Genomic DNA, 23802 nt, shown 5'->3' with positions numbered 1-23802 from the left:
TGAACACTATAAGAGTGTTAGTATCTTTATTTTGGTTCTCTGCACAGTATGCCAGGCATTTAATCCTTTTTGGAGTTTTCATTATACACATTTTAATGTTCTGAAGTTTTTGAACTTTTGACACCACTAATTAATCTCCAGTTCTTTATTTAGTGTGTAACATTATACTAGTTATCAAAATAATAATTGGGTTGCTGGAACACGTGATTATCAAAAGGTCAGACTCTTGGAGATCTCAGTTCTATTTAGATTTATAATAGTGTTTAGATTTGGGTTTCAAAGTATATCCACACACTTGCACAGTGTCACACATATCCGTTCACATGTTCAAATCTTGTCTTATTAACTGCATGGAGAGGACGTTATCTAAACATCAAGAGCAAAAGGAACTTTGGAATGCCTGCTGGTCCATAATATGAATCACTAAATGCCTATTTCCTTTTCCACATTTCTTGCATCATCCCTGACAAGGTAGCGAATGTTCTGGCATCTGTCGCATACCATAACCGTAAGCTTGCTGGAACGCAGTGTTAGGTCCTTGTGGTGTCAAAGAAGCACGTGTGACTTTTGGACACTGCAGGGTAGCTGGATCCCAGAAACACACCTTTCTTCCCTTGCCTGGTTGTTTTTTAAAAATTCCTTTGTAGAAATCAAAATTCGTCACTGCCCAAGTGGTTCAGTAGCTCGCTAATCTATAGTTCATTTCAATTGATCTTAAAGCTCAGGAGATAACATTTTTCTCAGTGGCTGGCCCCCATTTATATGTCGACACAGATCAGTGTTCATCACACAAGTGACCCAGGCTCTGAAGGGAAGAGTCGTGCTAGTCATCTAAAAAGTTATTGGAACAGACTTGCCCTTTGGTAGAAATGCATTGGGATGGAATAATGTCTCTTTTGCCAGAAGACAAGCACTCAAGTGATGTCAGCCGTGCTTGAAGAGGGCATTTAAGCATCTTCTATTTAAACAAATGGAGACACAGATTCTTTTTTTAAATTTTTTTTTTAACGTTTATTTATTTTTGAAACAGAGAGAGACAGCATGAATGGGGGAGGGGCAGAGAGAGAGAGTGAGACACAGAACCGGAAGCAGGCTCCAGGCTCTGAGCCATCAACCCAGAGCCCGACGTGGGGCTCGAACCCACGGACCGTGAGATCGTGACCTGAGCTGAAGTCGGACGCTTAACTGACTGAGCCACCCAGGCGCCCCAAGACACAGATTCTAATAGCAAAACAAAGTTACTTTCGAGGGCTCAGTATACTTTCTTGACGGATGTTCCGTAGTTTGCTTCACTTAAGATTATTTACTGATAGGACTTTCAGTATGACTTGAAAATGTTCTATATGTATTAATTGATTTTTTAAATTAGGCATTTTTGATATTAATTTCACTTTGGGAAAAGCAAGATAGAACATTATACAACTCATTACATTGTCCAACTATGAAAAGCCTGCAGCAATGAATTAATTTGCTAAATACTGTTTCTGAGTCATAGACTTAATGGACAAGACCCTGGGGAATTAAAATGATGATGGGTTCTAGGGATTGCCTGAATTGATAAAATAGTGCAATCCAGGTCACTTGCAGCTCTTTTTTTTTTTTTTAAGTTTATTTATTTATTTTGAGAAAGACAGAGAGCATGAGCAGGGAAGGAGCAGGGAGGGAGAGAGAGAATCATAAGCAGACTCCATGCTGTCAGTGCAGAGCCCCACATGGAGCTCATACTCATGAACCTGAGATCATGACCTGAGCCAAAATCAAGAGTTGGACACTTAACCGACTGAGCCACCCAAGCATCCCCAGGTCATTTGCAGCTTTAACTACAACTTCAGGGTATGACAACTTCATCTGTATTACTTGATCTCAAAATAGCTTATTTGAAAATAAGTTGTATTTACTAAGGTAGTCGAAAGAAGTTTCTCTGGTTTGGGGGCATTAGAAGGGTGCTGAGGATTTTGATGGTAGACCACTAATTAAATAGCAGAGGCCTCTCCTTTTAAAGTTAAGCTTCATTTTGCTAACCTTACTATAGGCTGTTGCCCTCTTGGTTAGAATTTAAGGAAAATACATTTTACTGTGCTTTAGTTACTCCACAAATGCATAAAAGTTAAAAAGGTTCGTAAAAAAAAAAAAGATAAAAAGAAAGGCGTTAGAAATGAGAGAGGGCTTAAAACGTCGTCGAGGCCCCTTAATTTATTATCTGCTGTTGTTCCTTTATGACTTACTGTTCTTTGAAACAGCTTCCTTGAAAGCAGTTTATTATGTATTTAATTGGCCTGACCCTCAGAGTTGTGCTTGTGTGTTTATACAGATGGCAGACCGCAATCCATAAGTCTCTCTACATCAAGAATCTCTGACTTCTTGTGAATTTACATTGAATTTCTTAAATAAATGAGTTTTCTGCTTTCATTTTTGTTTCCCCAAATCGTCCACCTTTCTCAGGGGCAAGGAGGCTAGTTTTCCCCTATGACCATAGTTATACAATATCATTCTTTTTTTTTTTTTTTTTTAAAGAGAGAGAGAGTGAGTTAGGACAGAGACTGAGCAGGGGAGAGCGGCAGAGGGACAGAGAGAAAATAGAAAATCTTAAGCAGGCTCCAGCTGAGCATGGAGCTTCATCCCACAACCCTGGGATCGTGACCCGAGCCCAAATCAAGAGTCGGACACTCAACCAACGGAGCCACCCAGGTGCCCCTTCATCTTGCTCTTAATTCCTTCCAAAATCATTTGCTATGAAGCAGCCAGAATAATTTTTTTTGAAACAATAAAAAAGCTTAAAATGCTCCCAATGATTTTCCATTGTATCTGAGATAAACAGATACAGTAAAAGTAAAATAAACAGATACAGATAAAGTAGAATATTCCTTTATGTTTAAATGCGTAATTATTTTTAGAGTGAGAGAGAGAGGGCATGAGCAGGAAGGCACAGAAAGAGAGAGAGGGAGACAGAGAATCCCAAGCAGCCTCTGCACTGTCAACACAGAGCCTGATGCAGGGCTTGAGCTCATGAACTGTGAGATCATGACCTGAGCTGAAATCAAGAGTCTGATGCCTGACTGACTGAGCCACCCAGGCACCCCTAAGGTAGAATATTCTTAACCCAGCTTTTTAGGCTCTGTGAGATCTGATCCCTTTCTACTTTTCTGTGTTTACCTTTAGCCATTCTCCCCTTTGACTAATTGCCTTCTTTTAAATATACTGGTTTTAATTTAGTTCCCCCAAAGAGACAAAGCTCATTCCCATCTAAGAACCTTTCTAGCTGGTGCCCCCTCTGGTAGAAACACATTTTCTCCTATTTTTTTCATCCCTAGCCTTCACTCTCAGATTAAGTGCTATTTTCACCTTAAGGGGATCTCAGAAGGAAGTTTCAAATAGAGGATTTTGGTGGGACTAATGGGAACTACATAAGAAGCAAAACAATGCACACAGAATTGTTTAGGTTGGCTTAAGAAACCAAAATGACAGTGTTGTGTATTAGATATCCAGAATTTATTCACCTTGCATAATGGAAACTTTATACCCTTTGACCAATATCTCCTTATTTCATTCTCCCCCCAACACCTCCCTCCTGCCTCTGGAAACCACTATTATCCTTTCCGCTTCTATAGGTCTGACTATTTTAGATTCCATATGTAAGTGAGGTCATGCAGGATTCATCTTTCTCTGCCTGGCTTATTTCACTTAGCCTAATGTTGTCCTTGTTTATCTATGTGGTTGCCTTAGTAGGGCTTCTTTTTTAAGGCTGAATACTATTTCATTATATATCTCTTTTTCTATCTATATATATGTCTGCCATCTTTCTATCTCATGTTTTCTTGTCCATTTACCCATCCCTGAAATTTAGTTATTTCCTTACCGTGGCTATTGTGAGTAGGGCCACAGTGACCATGGAGTCTTATCTCTTTGAAATCCTGATTTCAATACTTTTAGATAAATTCCTAGAAGTGGGATTGCTAGATGATATGGTTGTATATTTTTTAATTTGGGGGGAGAACCTTCCTACTATTTCCCATAGTTCTATATCAGTTAAATGCCCATCAACAGTGTTCAAGGGTTCCCTTTTCTCCACATCCTCACCAACACTTGTTATCCTTTGTCCTTTTGGTCAAAGCCATTCTAAGAGACATGAGGTGATAGCTCATTGTGGTTTTGCTTTGAATTTCCCTGGTGATTAGTTATGTTAAACTTATCTTTTCGGATACTGATTGGACATTTGCAGATCTTCTTTTGAGATATGTTTATTTAGGTCCCTTGCCTATTTTTCACTATCTTTTGGAAATTAATCACTTGTCAGATAAATGGTTTGCAAATATTTTCTCCCATTCTTTAGGGTTGCCTTTTCATGCTGATGATTGTTTCCTTTGCTGTGCAAAAGCTTTTTAGTTTGGTGGCATCCCACTTTCCTATTTTTGCTTTTGTTTCCTGTACTTTTGGTGTCATATCCAAATAAATCATTTTCCTAGACCAACATCAAGAAACTTTTCCCCTATGTTTTCTACTTGTAGTTTTACAGATTCAGCTGTTATGTTTAAGTGTTTAACCCATTTTGAGTTGACTTTTTTACAGATGACATATGCTTAATTTCATTCTTCTAAATATGGATATTCAGTTTTCCTAGCACCATTTACTGAAGAGACTGTCCTGTCTCAATTGTGTGTTATTGGTATATTTGTCAAAGATCATTTGAGTGTAGGTATGTGGATTATTTATGGGTTATCGATTCTGTTCTATTGGTCTCTATGTCTGTTTTTATGCCCATGCCATATTCTTTTGATTACTATAACTTTGTAATATATTTTGAAATCAGGTGGTGTGATACTTCCAGCTTTGTTCTTGTTGCTGAAGATTTGTTTAAGTATTTGGGGTCTTTTATAGTTGCATATGAATTTAAAAAATTGTTTTCCTATTTTTCTAAAACAGACCATTGGAATTTTGATAGAGATTGCATTGAAGATGAATACATTCTGGGGATATACTCTACAGCATTCTGACTCTAGTTAATAATGCTATATTGTATACTTGAAATTTGCTTAAGAGGGTAGATATCAAGTGTTGTCACCTTAACAAACAAAGAAGACGACAACTATGTGAGGTGATGGATATGTTAATTGGCTTGGTTGTGGTGATTATTTTGTAATGTATAGGTATGTTAAATCATTGAGTTGTACACCTTCAATAAATGCAATTTAATTGTCAATTATATCTCAGTAAAGCTGGGGGGAAAATGAGGCAGTAAGTGATGAGCTGTCACTGCAAGGAGAATTTGAAAGCTGTGAAGAGCATAATTAATTAAAGGACTTTGCAACTTGCTCTTGACCCACATTTTAAATTGCAGAGAGTTAGTAAACCAGGACTAGAAATCTCCAAGCAATCAAGAAGACTAGACAAAACCTTGACTTATAAATAGAAAGAACAGCAGTAATGAAAAATTGGTTTAAGAGGTATCTTTGTAGTGACTGATCAGAAGTAGTCCACTATCCTACATGTCCTTACATTATCTCTGTGTTCTTCCCTTGTTTTATAACACTTCTGTCATGGCTGGAAAGTGATGTGGGAGGAAGTAGATGATAGGAATCAGGGGCCTCTCAGAAACCAGTCATGATATGAATCTGATAACTGAAAGTGAGTACTCATTGCATAGATTCTATGCATGACTGCTCGGGATGCGTCCTGTAATGTTAATGTTAATATCGTTCATTTTCCTAAACCTGACACAGTTTGTTGCATGAGTTGCAATGTTAATTTTCTGTCTGTGAAGCACAGGGTATTGAAGTGGCCCTGTGTGCTTTTTGTCTGCCTGGTACACACCCTCTTCTCATAAAGCAATCTGGTTTCTGATTGAGCATCTATCCTCCCCTGGCCGTGGCCTGGGTGTGTGACATTTGCTGGTCCAATCTGACTGACACCTGGAAATTTAAATCTGGAGTAGAAATAACAGCCAGGAGCTGGTTTTCCCAGCTGCTAAACCATAAGACACTCATGACATTTTCCTATCTGTATTCTCAGAAATGCCCTAATTCTTCGACTTGTCTGAGGCAAAATAATTTCTTTGAATCACTGAGATACCAAGTACAGATGGAGCTAGAGCCTCAAGGTTGCAGAATGTTAATCTCTTACTGCTAGGAAGATCCACCTAATGAATGAAGTGAGGCCTGGCTTGGGAAATGGTCGTGGGCTGATAGAGATGTGTTCATGCAGATTTATTATCATGGCCTTGTAATGTCCCTTATGGCAATAGTGCTTTTATTCTAATTAATACATGATCTATCATTGAAGCAAATGCTTCCCAGTATAATTTTCACTAAAAAATGGAATCTGGTTGCTCTTCTTTCACAGCAGAGTGAATTCAGTGAAATGAACTTCTGGGTTTTGGCTACTAAACCATGCTTTCCTTCCATTCATTCATTGTCATTCAATAAGCCTTTTCAGATACTATAAACATTTCTATACTACATCGAGTACACTAAGCTGTGGGCTAATAGGGTTTCTTTCCAGAACATTTTTATGTGACCAAGGTGATCAGTTTTGCTAGAGAAAAATTTAAGAGACTTCAGGAACAAAGTGTCATTTCAGACAGACAGAGATCCATGAAGTTTGTAAAGACTTTGAAGAGATTGTGGGTCTATAAAACAACTATCCTTGTCAATGGCTCCAGGATATAGTCTAGTATTTAACCTCAGAAGATTTCAAAAAATTCTCTTATGAACTAACTAGAATTCTTCTCCTAAGATCCATTTATGCCTTCCACCCCATCTTTGCATCTATGGAATAGCCCATTCCTTAACGATAACCCTTCACTTCATTAATAGAGTTCATGAAATCCTTTCTGTAGTTAAGACAATTACTAAGTCACTTTTTAGCCTTTTTCCTTCTCCGGGCTGTCATCTAATTATGTCAACCTTTATACCATAATTAAACTAAAGAGTGCTGCAGAAGAATTGAATTTAATACTTCCTAATCAAACCAGGGGCCTGGAGAAGAGAACTGTGGTTAGTGGCCTAGTAAAGCTAAAGATGTTTCATGGTCTGTGCTGTTTTGTGCTTTAAGCCTCCATCTGGCAGACGCTTGGAGGAAGCAAACAAAAAAGTCATTAAAACCATTGTCTTTCAGTGGGGCTTGACCCATGGGTGAACTTGAAGTACCTGAAACAGGTATGAATCATGCCACCTTGATTAAAAAAAAAAAATCCCAAACACAGGAATACTCAGTGTGTTTACAGTAACATCCTAGAAGATCAGCTTCCGGATCTAGCAAGTTTGAATCTTAGATCTCCCAGTGTAAAGTACAGAACAACCTTAGAATTACCAGCTTTAAGTGATCTCATATGTACCTCACTATCACGTGTCTTCTGTCCTCTGCTGCGTTTAGGGGAGAGAGTGATGGCCCAGTGGTTCTATTGAGCCCATGTATGTGCTTGCCGTGAGTATCTCTTTAGCCATAACTGTTCCTTTATTACCTTTAAAATGGCTGATAGATTTTAATATATTCTCTACATATTTTAGATAAAATATATGTTCCAAATAACTTCATGTCCATATGCCCTCTTTGACTTTTTTTTTTTTTTGTTTACTTTCTCTTCTGACTGCTATCTATACCTTAACATGAGGAGCAAGGAAGTTGGGAAATTACTCTGGTGGTCCCCCACTTTCCTTCCTCCTGACCTGAACATAAAGCTGACCTGCAATTTGAATCAGAAGCTATGTGATTTCTCAGTCTCAGCTCCTTCCAGGGCTGCTGTCTCTAACTGGATGTCCTCGGGCCAAAACGAGGGAGCACCAAGGGAGATGCCCAGGGTGCAACATTTAGAGAAGCACTTACTCTGAGTTCTCCAAGTGCTGGCTCTGAGTGCCTCCTGGCCTGACCCTCCTAAGTCATTCCCAGTGAGATATGCAGTAGGCGTATAGACATGCTAGGATGTGGTTGGAGGACAGTTGTACTCTTTAGCTGCAATCCTAGAATAGTTTGACCCACATAGACATGGAATAAGAATTCTGTGGACCCGGGGCGGGGAGGGGGGGATCTTGGGTATTAACTTTCTGTGGCTAAATCAAGATCTCTATTCTGGTCCCTCTGAAACTTTTTTTCACCTCTCTTGACTTTGTGCTGATGTTATAGGCTGAATTGCATTCCCCCAAAATTGATAAGTTGAAGTACTAATCCAAGTACATCAGAATGTAACTGTATTTGGATGTAGGGACTTTAAAGTGTTAATTAAGAGTAAATGAGGTCATCTGGTGGGCCCTAATGCAATAAATTGGGTGTGCTTATCAGAAGGGGTAGAGGGGCACCTGGGTGGCTCAGTCAGTTAAGTGTCCGACTTCAGCTCAGGTCATGATCTCGTGGTTTGTGGGTTCAAGCCCTGCATCCGGCTCTGTGCTGATAGAGCCTGGAGCCTGCTTCAGATTTTGTGTCCCCCTCTCTGTCTGCCCCTCCCCCCTTTATGTTGTCTCTCTCTCAAAAATAAATAAAAATTAAAAATTAAAAAAAAAAGAAGAGGTAGAGACCCAGGGAGGTATGTGGGGTAACAAGAATCTGGCCATCTTGCAAGCCAAGGAGAGTGGCCTCAGGAGACACCAAACCTTTCAACACCTGAATCTCAGACTTCCAGGTTCCAGCAGTATAAGAAAATAAATTTCTGTTGTTTAAGCTACCCAGTCTGTGGTATTTTGCTATGGTAGCCCAAGTAAGCAAATACAGCTGATCATATGGCCAGTGCAATGCCAGGAAAGTCCTAGTGTAGGAAAACTTTCCCTTTTTAGCTCTGAATATGACCTTCTGTGGCCCTCATATGGACGATTAGTTTTACCATTTTATTCTTTACTCTAATGTTAAAGAAGCTATTCTTGGATTAAGAAATCCCTTTGTGAGTTATAATTAGGATTGGAGGCCAAGCCAAGAAAGACCTCTAGAGGCTTCTCTTTGCTCTAGGAATAGGATTGTAAATTTTAATGGATCGTCTCAATGTTCTCTGAGTTCGAGGCCATGCCCAGTCCCTGCTGTTATTACCTTCAGTGGAAAAAAAATCGACTAGATGTCATTCTTGAATGATGGACTCTGCCTTCCTTCCAAACAAAACCTGGCTAATTTCCATAATGTACATTTAATGATCAGGACCATTTATTTGTCTCCCTAGTTCTTTTTCATTTAATTTAAGGTTAAGTCACATCTATTCTCTTCACTCTTAAACACACATGAGTGTGTACGCACCCACAATATATAGAAACTCCAATAACAATAAATTAAAATACATAAGAAAAGAGGTGCCTGGGTGGCTCAGTTGGTTAAGCATCCAACTTTAGCTCAGGTCACGATCTCACAGTTTGTGAGTTTGAGCCCTGTGGCGCGCTCTGTGCCGACAGCTCGGAGCCTGAAGCCAGCTTCGGATTGTGTGTCTTCCTCTCTCTCTGCCCTTCCCCTGCTCATGCTTTGACTCTCTCTCACATGCACACAAATAAACATTAATAAAATAAAATAAAATAAAATAAAATAAAATAAAATAAAATAAAATAAAGTAAAATAAAATAAAATACTTAAGAATGGACCAAAAGAACACTCCCCCCTCCCCCCAGGGGACAAATTATCTGTCATGAATTTGGTGGTGTCAAAAGCCAGTCCTAGGACTAATTCCACCGCCAGTGGGCTCAAGTATTCGTGTCTACAAAGGGAAGATATAGTACCAGACCACCTCTAATTCTGTTATGTAAAGATTCTATAACAAGAAATAAAGGAAAAATAATTGGAAAACGAAGGTGATATGTTCAAATCTTAACAGGCTGGACACATTATCTGAACCTCCACTCTTTCCTAGCCATGTCAAAACATTCAAAGTATACCTCTCTCGGATCTAGTAACCATATCCCAGCCATACATTTAGGCAAGTTATATTCATTCAGCATTTGAAATTTATTCCCGAGGCCAACATTTTCAAACCTGATGCCTATAGGCCACGATGGGGGCAGGACAGAGGCAGTCGTGAGCTAAAGAGCAGAGCACGTAGACTGTCTAAAGGGTTCACCCAGGATTCTGCCCTGTGTATTACCGACATGTAAGATGAGGGGATCCACAGTTGGTAGATCTTCAGATTTTCAGAAGCCAGATATCAGAAGCCAGACATACAAATTTTAATATCACATTTCATAACCTTAAAGATTTTTAAGTTTATGTATTTATTTTGACAAAGGGAGCAAGCGGGGTAGGGGCAGAGAGAATCCTAAGCAGGCTCTGCACTGTCAGCATAGAGCCAGACACAGGGCTCGAACCCACGACCATGAGATCATGACCTGAGCTGAAACCAAGAGTCAGACATCCAGCCGACCAAGCCACCCAGGCACCCATTTCATAACCTTAGAATGTTGGGAACCATAATTTTTTTCTGGAAACTTTGTAAGGTAAATAAACATGTCTGCCATAATTTTTTAATATCCCTATAGTTCTCAATGTAGGAGCTATGCAAACATTCCCTGACATGGGATTCACATTGTCTACTTCTGTGGGAAATCTGTTCCCCCAGGGTGCGGCAGATTCTCATGGCTAATTACGTGTTTTGTCTTACTGCTTTCGACTAGCCCTACAATTTCATTTGAGCAGAGGGTTGTTTCCATAAATATATGTGAAGTGTTTAAAACAGTACTGGGTACATAACAAGCACTATTTAAGTGTTAGCTACTGTTACTAGTGAAGAGTTGGTCAGATGTATTCTGTAGGAATCATGAGTTACTACCCTAATTATTCTACCATGTTGTTCTGGAGGAAGACCATACTTGAATTTCATGAAATTCAAAAGCATTTTAAAACATCTTTAAAGTTTCTGTGATATTCAGAAATAGCTACACTTCATGCAAGGCTTTAATGTGCAAAAAACCGAAGAGAGTCTTAGCTAGTTTGCAACTTCTATTTTGCTATTTTTGCTTTTAGATTACAAAAAATTTGCAATTTCATTTTTTATCTAGGTTACTCACAGCTGGGCTGACTTGGGGGATTTTACCTTTGGATCGGAGCATACAAATACTTCCATCAATATTCTATTTCCCAAAGGTATGCTAATTCTCATGAATAATCTCAATAATCATGGCAAGTTTTTAGAGATTATAACTGAATCATTCCTCTGCAATTGCTGTAAAGAAAGCCTTGTAGTAGAAGCTACTTAACTTGAAGATTCTCTCACATTCTAGCCCCTGACCTACATTTCTAGGAGTGAGGAGTCTTTTGCTTTGTTCCTTTGCTTACATCACAACCTGTGCCCAGGACGCCTCTCATCTCCCTTTGATTGTCAAAATCATTTCCATCTTTAAATCATGGTTTCCAATTCTGCCTCCTCCAGGTAACATTTCTTGCTCCTTCGATATTGTAATCCTATGCCAGCCCTGACATTTTCTTCTTTTGAGACCTCTAAGCTGTTTTTTCTTGTGTCATTGAAGGTACTCACCCAGTTTTTATTATGCATGTCTATGTGCCTTGTATAGCTCCCTATACTAGATTTTCTGCTTTGTGGGAGTAAGATTATTGACATTTGGTCATGCAATAGTACACATCTAATTAAATCAGGAATGTCCCTCTACTTTGGCTTAGAGGTATTGATACTTGGTTCCTTTCTTCCTCTCAGATTGTTCAGTCCTTCTATGGCCAGTGGTTCTAATAGCAACTCCTAAATTTTCCTTAAATCAGTTGAGCTGAACACCCAAGTGGTATTGGGGTGTGCCATTTTCTCCTAATTTGTTCTTATAGATAGTACCATTTCTTGGCTCTATAACATTGTATAATCTCAGTGATATACTGAGTTATTGGTTATCTTAGAATGGTTCATTGATTCCTTTGGGGATTGGTGTAAATTTAGAATATGAAGCCTTTCATTGTTTAACAGTGTCATAATTTCCCACAGAAAGCTGTGTAAACCTTGATATTCACTTTGCTTATACATTTGGGAGAAACTTTATAGAGAGATGTGATCACAAAGTGGCTTTCAAAGGCTGACTCTCCTGGTGTCCCCTGAGGGCTCACAGATGACATGTGAGGACAAACATCTCCAAAGCCAGCATGAATGTCAAGGTAGCTGGGTCTTGTCTTTCCCACAGCTAAGGTGCTCAGACATTTTGTTTGTCTGGAATAGAACCCAATATTGCCTCTTGTCCTTATGTGACTATTAATAGTGACCCCTTGTACCCACCCCCCCAAAGTGTGTCAGCTGATATAATACATTATATGGTCCACCTATTCGTAATAGCCCTCTTATTGTCTTTGAAATGCCAGTTAGTACAGTATTGAATACCTGTGAGTTGAGAGGCAGTCAAAAACTAAACTGGAAAAAGAGAAGATTTCCTCCTTAGAGCTGGGACCTCTTTCTTCCTGAGTTCAGTACATTCAATAAGATCCTGCAAGCAGAGTAAGTTCTTATCTCCAGAAGGTGTCCCTGATGTGTCTCCATGGCTTTATGGCAGTGTGTGTGTGTGTGTGTGTGTGTGTGTGTGTGATGGGTGGGTGATGGATGCAGAGGTGGATGCTATTACTGGTAATATTAATGCTCTTTCATAATGGAGTTGGCACAGTTAATGAGCATGGGAGCCAAGGAATCCAAATCTTTGGTAGCCAGCGTTGGTGACAGACATCTTCAGAAATTTTTGCCTCCTGGCAGATCCCTGAACTCAGCTAGGGGGACTTTTAGGTGAATCTTCTAGTTGGCTTTGTTCAGATTACCTTATAAACATCAGGATTCACATACCCACTTTTTTCTCCCCTGGACTCTGTATTATAATATTTTAAACTCACTTGTTTTTCCAATGCCCTTGTGAGCTAGAACCTCATTTTTGAAATTCGGAGGTTATGTTCTTTCTCTTGGCCATGCAATGACAGTGTTTTTTCAGTTAGATTTGGAGACAAGATTCAAGATACATCTGAAAAGAGACAGAGAAGTTATGATAAAAGAAAAACTATATGTCAGAAGACTTACTTTGGAGTTTGACTGTAAAATTTCCTAAGTCAAGATCCTTGTCTCACATTTCTTAGTCTTTTATTCCTTACTTCCATCTCTGCGTCCGTTCACCAAGCAGATTCTAAACCATGTTACCTGAACACAAATAGAACTAATTCATCAGCTTAGGAACACGATAACCTTGATATGATTGGGGGCTAATGGAAACATTATGGAAAAGTTAAAGTCATCAATGACATTTCTTAAATTCTCTGAAGACACTCTGCAGTGCAGTGACTAAAAGCATGAGCCCCGGGGTTGCCTGGGTGGCTCCGTTGGATAAGCATCTGACTCTAGGTTTTGGCTCAGGTCATGTACTCACAGTTTGTGAGATTGAGCCGACATCGGGCTCTGTGCTGACAATGAGGAACCTACTTGAGATTCTCTCTCTCTCTCTCTCTCTCTCTCTCTCTCTCTCTCTGTTCTCCCATCTCCCACTCACACATGTGCTCTCTCTCCCTGAAAATAAATAAATAAAATTTAAAAAAACACATGAACCCTGTAGCTGGGCTGCAGGGGGTGAAGTTCCTATCCCCACACTTATTAGCTGTGTGTTCCATACCTATGGTCTCTAAATCTCAGGTCCCCATCTGTAAAACAGAGATGTTGATGTCAGTATTTAGTTTACAGGGTTTTTAGGGATTGCATGTAAAAGTGCATGCTGAGATCTTAGTATTGTGTGTGGCACCTATGAGTGACCAGGTATTTGTATGAATCCTGTGTTTCTGGTGCTTTGACATCTGGAGCCTTATGGATCCTGGAGAGATTACTCTTCCCAGGACTAGCCAATTCCTAAAGATAATACATGACTCACCTGAGAGGGTGCCTTTTCTACATGGCAACTAACTAATTCAGAACCCAAGCCCTCACCTCTCCTCTGTTGGGTTCTTACACTCAGGACTACTATTCCTCTGCCTTAATTATCCCAGGGATGGGGATCAGACAATTGAGGACAACCTTTAAGCCCCAGAGCTCACTGAAATTATTCAAACCGGTCAGCCCTAACCCTGATTTCCCTGGCTCACCCATTCCTTCCTATGAAAACCGCAAGAAAGGCTCTTGCCCATTATTCCCTCTGCTTCCCAGCTGACCCTGGTGCTTCCCCTTGTGACATCTATCAGAGTGGTGTGGCTGCTCCTCTTGGGAACTGTGAGCAACAAACCATCTTTTATTTTCTTTCTTTTTTTTTTAATATGAAATTTATTGTCAAATTGGTTTCCATACAACACCCAGTTCTCATCCCAACAGGTGCCCTCCTCAATGCCCATCTTTTCAATAGAAATCATCTCCTTGCCTGTTGGCTGTCCTATACCTGAATAATAATAAAATTGACATTTTAGGACCATACTTAAACATTATTGTTGTTGTTGTTGTTATTATTATTATTATATGCTAATAGGGAGGACTTAACACCAATTTGTTACCCTATAGATAAATGTCTTCATACAGGTAATTTGTCAAGGGAGGAAAAAAAAAATGTTGGATTTTTGCTTAGAAAACCAGAGGACTTTGAAACAAGGAGATTTTAATTCCAGATTTAAGTCTGTCACCCAATTTTACTTGAGAAAGTATCACAGATTTTGTGTCACAGATTGTTTGCTTTTAAAATAAAAAAAATAGGTATGCCTGGGTGGCTCAGTTGGTTAACTGTCTGACTCTTGTTGATTTTGGCTCAGGTCATGATCTTACAGTTGTGGGTTTGAGCCCTGCGTTGGGCTCCATGCTGAGTGTTTGAGCCTGCTTGTGATTCTCTCTCTCTCTCTGCCCCTCCTCTTCTCACATGTGCTCACACATGCACTCACTGTCTCAAAATAAACATTTAATAAAATAAAGTAGACAAAATAATACAATCAGATTGACAAAAGCATCATTATAAAAGGATACAATGAGAATGGCTAGGGAAAGGTTTTGAAAACACAAGATGGGAAATATTATGTTACATAGGGAAATCAGTGACCCAATTTGACAAAGAATAAAGAGCCATCCCATTTCCATTGATAAAGTGATGTTGTATATCATCTCAATCATTTATTCAAGAAAAATAATGAGGAAAAGCTATTATGGAGGCTACATCTAGGGAAATACATGCTAAACTATAAATGAACAATGCCTGTGATGAATTATGCATGATTTTAAATTAGTTAATGAAATAGATTCATATTAAATGATAATGAAGGATTTCTGGTTCTGGTTTTGAATTCCATACTGAAGTAAATCACTGTGCTAGAATTTCTCCTGACAGCCATGGCTGTGTAAATCTCTCCATGTGGCCTGTTCAGTGTGTCCTCCATAATGAGGAAGAAGGAAATTGGAAGTGTTGACACGCTGGAACATGGGAGTGAGGCTATGGGTGGGTAACGGATTGAAATGTGGAGAAAGAGCCTAGCATGTAGGCCCTTGCTTAGAATGGGTATTTTCTGCCAAGTAATTTACAGCTCAGTCTCCACGTGGCCTTAGAGTGGGGCTCTGTTTTCTCCTTAAAGGATCTGACCTCTTCTAGCCAATTACCCCTGTGGTCTATCTTTCTTGATGGTTCTTTAGCTTCTAGCATTTTGTTTTGGATGGTTCCTCTTTTCCTTGCTTTGTGGCCTGTTAGCTCAGCTGGTGGCAATGAGGCAATCACTCAGTCCTGGAGGCAGCAGGGAGGGTCTTTGGTCATTTGGCAATTTGTTTTCCATGGCTGGAGCCACCTTTCAAGCTTAGTTGCAAGAATAGTGGACTTTTTTTCTTTTTTTGAATACCTACTAAATATCACGAGCTTCATATGCATTCTCTGACTGAATCCCTGTAATTCTCCTTTGAGCTGAGTGTTTTATAGTCACATTTTTCTAGTCAAGAGATCTGGACTCATGGAGGACAAGTGGTTTGGCCAAGGTGTCATACCTAGTAAATGACACAGCTAGAAAATGAGATCAGAGCTATCTCACTTCAACCCCTGTGCTCTTATCTGGTGATTACTTCTCAAATGTTCACCTGGTCACAGGAGAACATGGGCAGGAATAGAACTCTACGCATTAGAAACACTGAGCACCACTAGAAAAACTCCAAGTATCTTGTCTACTTATTGCTTTGTCTTTATGTGTGAAACATGGCACATTCATGTTTGGCTCTGTGTATTTGTGCCCTAATCTCTTTCCTGATCTTGCTAGAGGTTAAAAACAGCCAATTGACCAATCAAACAACTGCTCATTCTAGTAAATTAAAAGCATCCTCTGTGAGGGGAATGATTACCTCACACACCCCAGACTTTTTCTTGCTACTGTTGAGGTAACATTTACCTCTTCAAGGATGTATACCTTTCTCATGTCCAGATTTGGACACAGTACAGCTCATAGACAGGAGTCTCTGGTTGTCTCTTTGGATCCTCTGGTCCTGTTCCAAGATTAAGTTAAATTTCTTTACCTAATTGTATGACCCGGTGACCTACAACCAGGAATTGCTATGCACCAATTTTCTAAACCACCCTTGTTTGGCAGTTAACATTTAAGGCAAGGTATTACTGGCTCACCATTTCTGTTTGTACACTGTGTCCTGTGAACCTTCTGAGGTCATGTTCCTTTTTGGTTTCTCCAACACCTTGCGTAATGAATGGTCCATATGAGATGCTCAGTAAATACTGTTACTTTAGTCCCCCTGACATCCACTGGGGAGATTTGGGAAGCTTCACAAGTTCATCACCTGAGGTGTGTCTAAGTACTAACTTAACATAGATAACAAATTTCAGGTTATAGTAAATTTAAAACTTTTCCATAGCAACATTGCTTGCATAACTCAAGCTGCTGAAGCTGTCTATATTTGTTGCTCAGTGGACAATACCTTATTCTAGTCAAGGGAGATGATCTCAGTTGAATTGAAGAATAAAGAATTCTGACTTTGATGATCATGGGATCTCAGACTGCTTACCCCCTTCTTTGTCCCACTATATATTCTTGCCCACGTGTGTTCTGCGTGTTAAGCTTCTTAGGGATTAAACAAAATGCCTTCGTTTGCATGTACTTGGCTGTATGACTGTCTCAAAATCCATGTTCAATGTGTATCTAATGCTCTTAGTTCTTTACTGTTTATATATACATGGGCAGAAGTAAAAGCATCACTTATCTAAGGAGTAAATTATTTGGTTTTCCCACTTTGCTCCTTTCAGAATGAAGAAATCAAGCAAAGTCTTTTTGAAGATTATCCTGGAAGCCAAATCAAAGTCAAGTGGCTCTCATTAGCAATTATAATAATCCAAATTATAATAATCAAGTAATTTTCCATTAGGTCCGTGAATTCAGGAAAGGGTCTATCTTTAATTGATACCATGTGGTTGTTAAATTTTCCCTTGAATTGAGCATATAAAAGTAGATTTTTTTTCCCCAGGGTTTCTGAAGGAGACTGGGTGGGATAGAAGCTAGCTTTTTCTTTCTGGTTTATTATTTATGTGGTCTGTGTGCATTTTCCCTCCCAATCTTTCATAGACACCTACTAACTGATTCCCTGTTGTACTATGGCTAAAGCCTGTGATTAATGTAATTTTAAAATAATTAATAGAACAGACGCACTGATGACACCCCAGTTTTTTGTTACCTTTTCATACCCTGCAGTTGATAAATCTACTCCCCATGCACTCTTGCTAGAATCATACATTGGAAAACTTTATGACCACATTTTAGGATGATTTCTTTAAGATATTCTATTTGAAACTCCTAAAAAAATGCCTCTGAACATAATGTTTTCACACAGCATGTGTATTATTAATTTTTGAAAATGCGACCTCCAAAACCTATTACATTTGTCACACTGTGATGGAAACATTTACTCCTGGAGATGGTGTTTAGGCCATAAAGGCAAGCAGCCTCCAAAGCGGTGCTATTATCATTGTCGTATCTATGTGTACCTCTTCTCCTGCCAGCCACCAGCTTCCATCAAGTTAGAAAGTACACAACAAGGCGATGACAACACTAAGTTTTGCAGGGGTTCATTTTGGGAGTTGGCATTTTGTTTGAGCCCTTGCCCACCGCACAAGTCAGTTCAGGCAGCCATAACAAAATGCCATAGACCAGGTGGCTTGACCAACAGGAGTTGACTTTTCATAGTTCTGGAGGCTGGGAAGTCCAAGATCACAGTGCCAGCTGATTTGGGTCCCTGGTGAGGGCTCTCTTCCTGGACTGTAGATGGCCATCTTCTCACTGTGTGCTCACACGAGGTGGGGAGAGAATGAGAGAGAGAGAGAGAGAGAGAGAGAGCTAGCAAATTCTTTGGTGTCTTTTTTTTTTTGTTAGGGTATTAAATCCTATTATGAGGCCTCATCTTTTTAAAAAAAAATTGTTTTAAGTTTATTTATTTATTTTAAGAGAGAAAGAGAGAGAGTTAACAGGCAAGGGACAGAGAGAGAGAGAGGGAGAGAGAGAATACCAAGTAGTTTCCATGCTGTCATCGCAGAGCCCAACATGAGGCTCCAACTCATGAACTGTGAGATCATAACCTGAGCTGAAATCAAGAGTCAGACACTTAACCAACTGAGACACCCGGGCGCCCCTCAAAAAGATATTCTAGGCTCATCTTGTATTTCCTCCGAAGAGCCCTATCTCCAGATACCATCACATTAGGGATTAGGGCTTCAATATAAGGATTTTGAGGGAGTACAATTCAGTTAATAGCACCTACTCTAACTGTTACAGCCATCACAAAGGGCTAATCTTTTAGGGAAACATGAATGTGAACTCAGCTCCAACCTTTCCCCCAGGCTTTGCCTCCTCTGCTCTCTTCATGTAATCAGGCTTCCAAACTGCTGTCATTCTCTTTGTCTCTACCTGTGCTCAGGCTACTCCCTGTGCTGGACTTTCTCCCTGTCCCATCATGCAGCATACGCCCACATGTCCACATTCTCCCTATCATCCAAAATATATCTCAAATACCACCCCTTCTGCAAAACATTTTCTGCTTCTCATAACCAGAAATCATGAATTCACACTTTGGTGTCCCCGGCCTCTTTGATGTGCACTCTCAAGGCATCTGCATCCCAGGGAGGGGAAGTCCCTCATGTAACAGCAAGGCCTTGGAGGTCAGAGAATCAAAAATACAGAAAATAAGAAAATAAAGTTAATGACACCTTCCTTTGCTGGAAACCTGCCTCAAATAACCCCACTGGCAAGGATGCCCATTGGGGAGATCAGGAATGAGCATTTGAAATTGTTTGTAAAATTGGGGCACCTGGTTGGCTCAGTCAATTAAGTGTCCAACTCTTGATTTTGGCTCAGGTCATGTTCTCAAGGTTGGTGAGTTCGAGCCTCACATCAGGCTCTGTGCTGACAACCTGGAACCTGTTTGGGATTCTCTCTCTCCCTCTCTCTGCCCTTACCCCGTTTGTGCTTGCACAGTCTCTCTCTCAAAATAAATAAGTAAATTTAAGGAAAGAAAAGGAGGCGCACCTGGGTGGTTCAGTCAGTTAAGCTTCCAACTTTGGCTTAGTTCATGATCTCACAGCTTGTGAGTTCGAACCCTGTGTCTGGCTCTGTTCTGACAGCTCAGAGCCTGGAGCCTGCTTCGGATTCTGGGTCTCCCTCTTTATCTACCCCTCTCCTGTTTGCGCTCTGTCTCTCTCTCAAAAATCAATAAACATTAAAAAACTAAAAAAAAAAAAAGAAAAAGGAACCATAAGTGAAATCAAAATGTCAGGCCTTGGTAAGAGTAAGGTGGGCAGGCTGCGATGGGAAGGTCATTAAGAGACATTCTTCAGTCCTTGTAATTGCTCTCTGTGCCCTCTTCTCCCTCTGCTACTTCTCTCCCCACTTCTCATGGACTGCTTTGCCTGCCACTCTAGATTTCTCTTCCTCGTAGGCTTTCCCTACTTGTGTTATATCTTCCATGTATATGCCCCCTCTGATGCCTCATGGCCCCATTGTAACTGTGTCCTTTCCTGATAAAATCTCTCAGCTGCTAAGGATCCCCTGATTCTCTCCTTATACCACAGTTTGCATTCCTAGGAGGGGGCTGTGTTTGGCTCCATACAAACCTGGTAGAGCCAAGATTGTGGTACTGTGGGGTGTACTGGCAGTTCTTCCAGAAGATGTGGTGGGTATGGCAGGGCCTAGAATTAATGTGTGTCATCGATATTGAGTTTAAGAGGAGGGAAGACATGGGGGCACCTGGGTGGCTCAGCCAGTTTAGTGTTCAACTCTTGATTCTGGCTCAGGTCATGATCCCCACAGTGTGCTCCATGCTGGGCATGGAGCCTGTTTAAGATTCTGTCTCTCTCTCTCTCTCTCTCTCTCTCTCTCTCTCTCTCCCTCTGCTCCTCCCCTGCTCATGCTCTCTCTCTCTCGATCTGTCTGAAAAAAAAAGTACCCCAAGGAGCATCCACCAGAAGAGAGGATATGGTCCATCTGAACAATGTGATTCATGTGAAAAAGTTCTGTCCAAAATAGCAAAGTGACATATAGATAAAGTTCCTTTACTTGTGACGACATTAGTAATAATAGTGACAATAACATCTATCGTGTACATAGTACTTATTAAATGCTAGAAAATTGTTCTAAGTGCCTTATGTATATTTTCTCATTTACTCCTCAAAGCAACCTTTTCAGGAAGGTTTTGTTAATACAATTATTTTATAGATGATAAAACTGAGGCAAAGATGGGTTAAGTAACGGGCCCAAGGACACATGGATAATGACAGAACTAAGATTCAAACCTAGGAATTCTGGCTTGACTTTCCGTGCTAATAACCGCTATACTTTGCTTCTATTTTAAGTGGACAATGTGTTCCATATTCTTCCGGTGTGACATATCAGACTTTCAGAATACCTAAAACTTGGGCATTAAGCTATTCAGTAGTGCATGCAAATCATTTTACTTGATATGTAACTTGTCTGAAAGTTATTAATATTATTACTGCCGGCAAGTGGCTTTAGTCTAGGGAAAGAATACACGCTTATAAGATTGCAAATGTGATGCGATTCATATGCATGGTTGACATGTTTAGAGCCCGTCATAGCTTTGTGGGAATGGACTTTTGGGATGGTACGTGGTTTTCCTCGTGACTCAGGCTACCCCTACTCCAGAAAATCTGAGAGCTGCCACATACACAGGATTCACTTCCTTCTTGGTGGAGAGCATCACAGTCTTCCGTGGGGAAACTATTAGATTAACATGCCATAGAAAATTTACTTTTGTGAAATTTCACCGAACCAGAAACAGTTTCAACCCTACCTAGTTCAAACAAAAAAAGCTCTCCAGTTTGAGCCCAAACAGCCAGATGGTGAACTAGTACATTTTATGCATGTTGCTGATCAAGTATGTTTTCCACAATCTTGGCAGCGAGGGGATACCACTGATAGGGTAAATATGTCACTGATAATTTGTCAGTTTGCCCTACTAATGACAGAAACTGTAACTATCAAAATGATTAAAAAATTATCTAAGCAATAGCTGTCAACCCCGAAATTTTGAAGACCATCTTTGCCATAGAACATGCATGGGGTCAGCAACTACAGTATGAATTCTTCTAGATCTTAGTGGGTACCTACCCCTTGGCTACATGTAATTTCCACTGATGGCTTATAAGAAGAACCCTGTGGGTTTAATGCCTTTCTTACAAGGGTATATATGGAAAACAAAGATAAGGCTTCCATTAACATTTTTTTATCGTGTTCGAGATATATTTATTTTCATTACTGTATTCTTTTCTTATTATTTGCAAGAATGTTCCAAATCTAATATGCAGGGCAAAATTATTATTCAAAAAGAATTGTCTCCATTTTATTGAACCAAGATGTAATGTGATCTTTTAGAAGAGAACAGACCCCCATCCCGTGTTTTGTTTGTTTGCTTCATGCACAAAATGAATGCGGTTGTGTCCCTTGAACAAAGCAAGAGATGCACAGAGCAACCTCAGGAAATAGACTGAGTTGAAAGATTTACAAACATAGTGCAGCCCAAGGAAAGATAAATTGTTGATGATACGGCTTCAGAAGCTGAGTCAACAAAGTTGGGAGTCAAAGAAAAAAGATACGCATTTATAGCAGAAAACAAAGAAAAATCCCCATCTTGAAAGTCACCCCCTTAATATTGAGTAATTGTTAACAGTCTACTTGCTGAAACCCACAATTCTTTGGCAATATTTTAGTATATTCCAGAGAAATCACCAAGATCTGCTGTGCATACTCTTCTACTTCGGCTCCTTCCCAACTGGCCAGATTTCTCCCTTTTATTTATGAGTTTGATTAAAATGTTAACAAAAACTATAGCTAAACTCAAATAATGCACTGGTCTGGGCATAAGGCGTACAAACTGCAAATAAATGTATTTAGTAAGATATTAGGATCTTGCATCAGAAGTACGTGTTAAAATATGACTGCGCTGCCCCTGTGAAAAGGAAGTGGTTTTGTTACTTTATTTACCGATTAGGTTTTATTGCAGGCTGTATTATATTCTGACAGTTCTGTAGTGAAAGTGTATTCTGATGCCACTTAGGACGGCAGAGTGGTGCTAAATTTCTCAGAGAACAGAATAAAACTGCTTGGAAAACATATGTTTAAGTCATGTGTGGTTTGTCCAGTTTGGTTCAGAAGTGACTTTGCCTCAAAAGGAAAAAGTGCAATTCCATGAAAGAGGAATGATAAATATTTTTTACCTCTTTCAAAATTTCATTTATTTATTTATTTTGAGAGAGAGAGGGAGAGAGCACAGACATGTGAATGGGGGAGGGGCAGAGAGAGAGGGAGAGAGAGAATCCCAAGCAGGCTCTGCACTGCCAGTGCAGAGCCCGACACAGGACTTGAACTCACGAACCATAACATCCTGACCAGAGCAGAAATCAAGAGTCAGATGCTTAGTCGACTGAGCCACCCAGGTACCCCAGGAATAATATTTTTTTTTTTAAAAAGGAAGAGGAGTTAAAAAACATGGCTTTCAGTATTACATGTCAATTATATCTCAATAAAACTGGAAAATGAAGAATAGAAAGAATAAATCCATGACTTTGACTTTTTTGAGAGAAAAGTGTGGCAGACAATGGGAGAAATCAAAAGTTGGGCAGCAAGCAGTCTTTGTCCTGCAGGAAGCGCCCACTGGTGTGTGGGGTGTGGGGTGCAGGATCGTAGCTTCTCATTTGCCTTAGGGGTCCTCTGGGGAACTTGGAAGGGGCTCCAGTACCACCAACATGTGTAAAACCTTGGATTGAGTAACTTGTTTGGTGAGTGTTCCAGAGGACGAGCAAACGTTTCTAATAAATTTTAACTGGATAAATGAGTGATGTCTTGCAATGCGAGTCTTACATGACGCTGAATGTCACATGATCACAACTGAGCCAACAGTTCATGCAATTCACTTTGATATACGAGTGGTTTGGATTACAGGCATGTTTCCAGAATGAATTATGCTCACAAACCAAGGTTTTACTGTACTTCATTTCTTCCTCTCAGCTGCCAGACTGAGGTGAGATGCAGCGTGAACGTGGAGCCGGTGCAGGTAGGGGGTTTTTGGTGAACTCTAATATGATAGTACGTTTTTGAAGGGATAGACAATAGGGCCCCGGGGACTTGTATCACCACCTTCCTTATCCACTCCATCCCCTTGTTATTTATCCTGTTGTGTCCTCATGAGCTTTCTATCTGGATTCTTAGTCCCGGCCTTTCAAATCCTGCAGGAATGACCCCATTGCCCTTGGGCCTCGAGTCTGATCTCATTCCTCCAACCTGATGTACAAAGTGTGACTAGAGAGTCCTGGCCTGAGCCCTATTGTGAAATGAAAGGTCATTTTTAGCATATGGAATCCTTGTCCCTCATCGAAAAAAAATTTCTCTCCCAGTATTAAGCTCTCGCTCTAAAATTTAACAACACTGAAATCTTTATGAATG

The 23802-nt window shown here is 40.0% G+C and overlaps 1 protein-coding gene across 1 annotated transcript in view; it reads left to right on the top strand.

The window, feature by feature from the left end:
* DTWD2 (DTW domain containing 2) overlaps positions 1 to 23802 on the top strand; it is a 525766-nt gene that overhangs the window by 484821 nt on the left and 17143 nt on the right. Inside the window, exons 23-24 of the mRNA XM_053220002.1 lie at positions 10950 to 11034; positions 23368 to 23413. The gene's annotated coding sequence lies outside the window, so the exon portion shown is untranslated. The remainder of the gene's footprint in view (positions 1 to 10949; positions 11035 to 23367; positions 23414 to 23802) is intronic.

This window comes from Acinonyx jubatus, chromosome A1 (genome assembly GCF_027475565.1).
Source record: "Acinonyx jubatus isolate Ajub_Pintada_27869175 chromosome A1, VMU_Ajub_asm_v1.0, whole genome shotgun sequence".
In the NCBI taxonomy this organism is placed as follows: domain Eukaryota; kingdom Metazoa; phylum Chordata; class Mammalia; order Carnivora; family Felidae; genus Acinonyx; species Acinonyx jubatus.
This window is presented reverse-complemented; position numbering and strand designations above follow the sequence as displayed.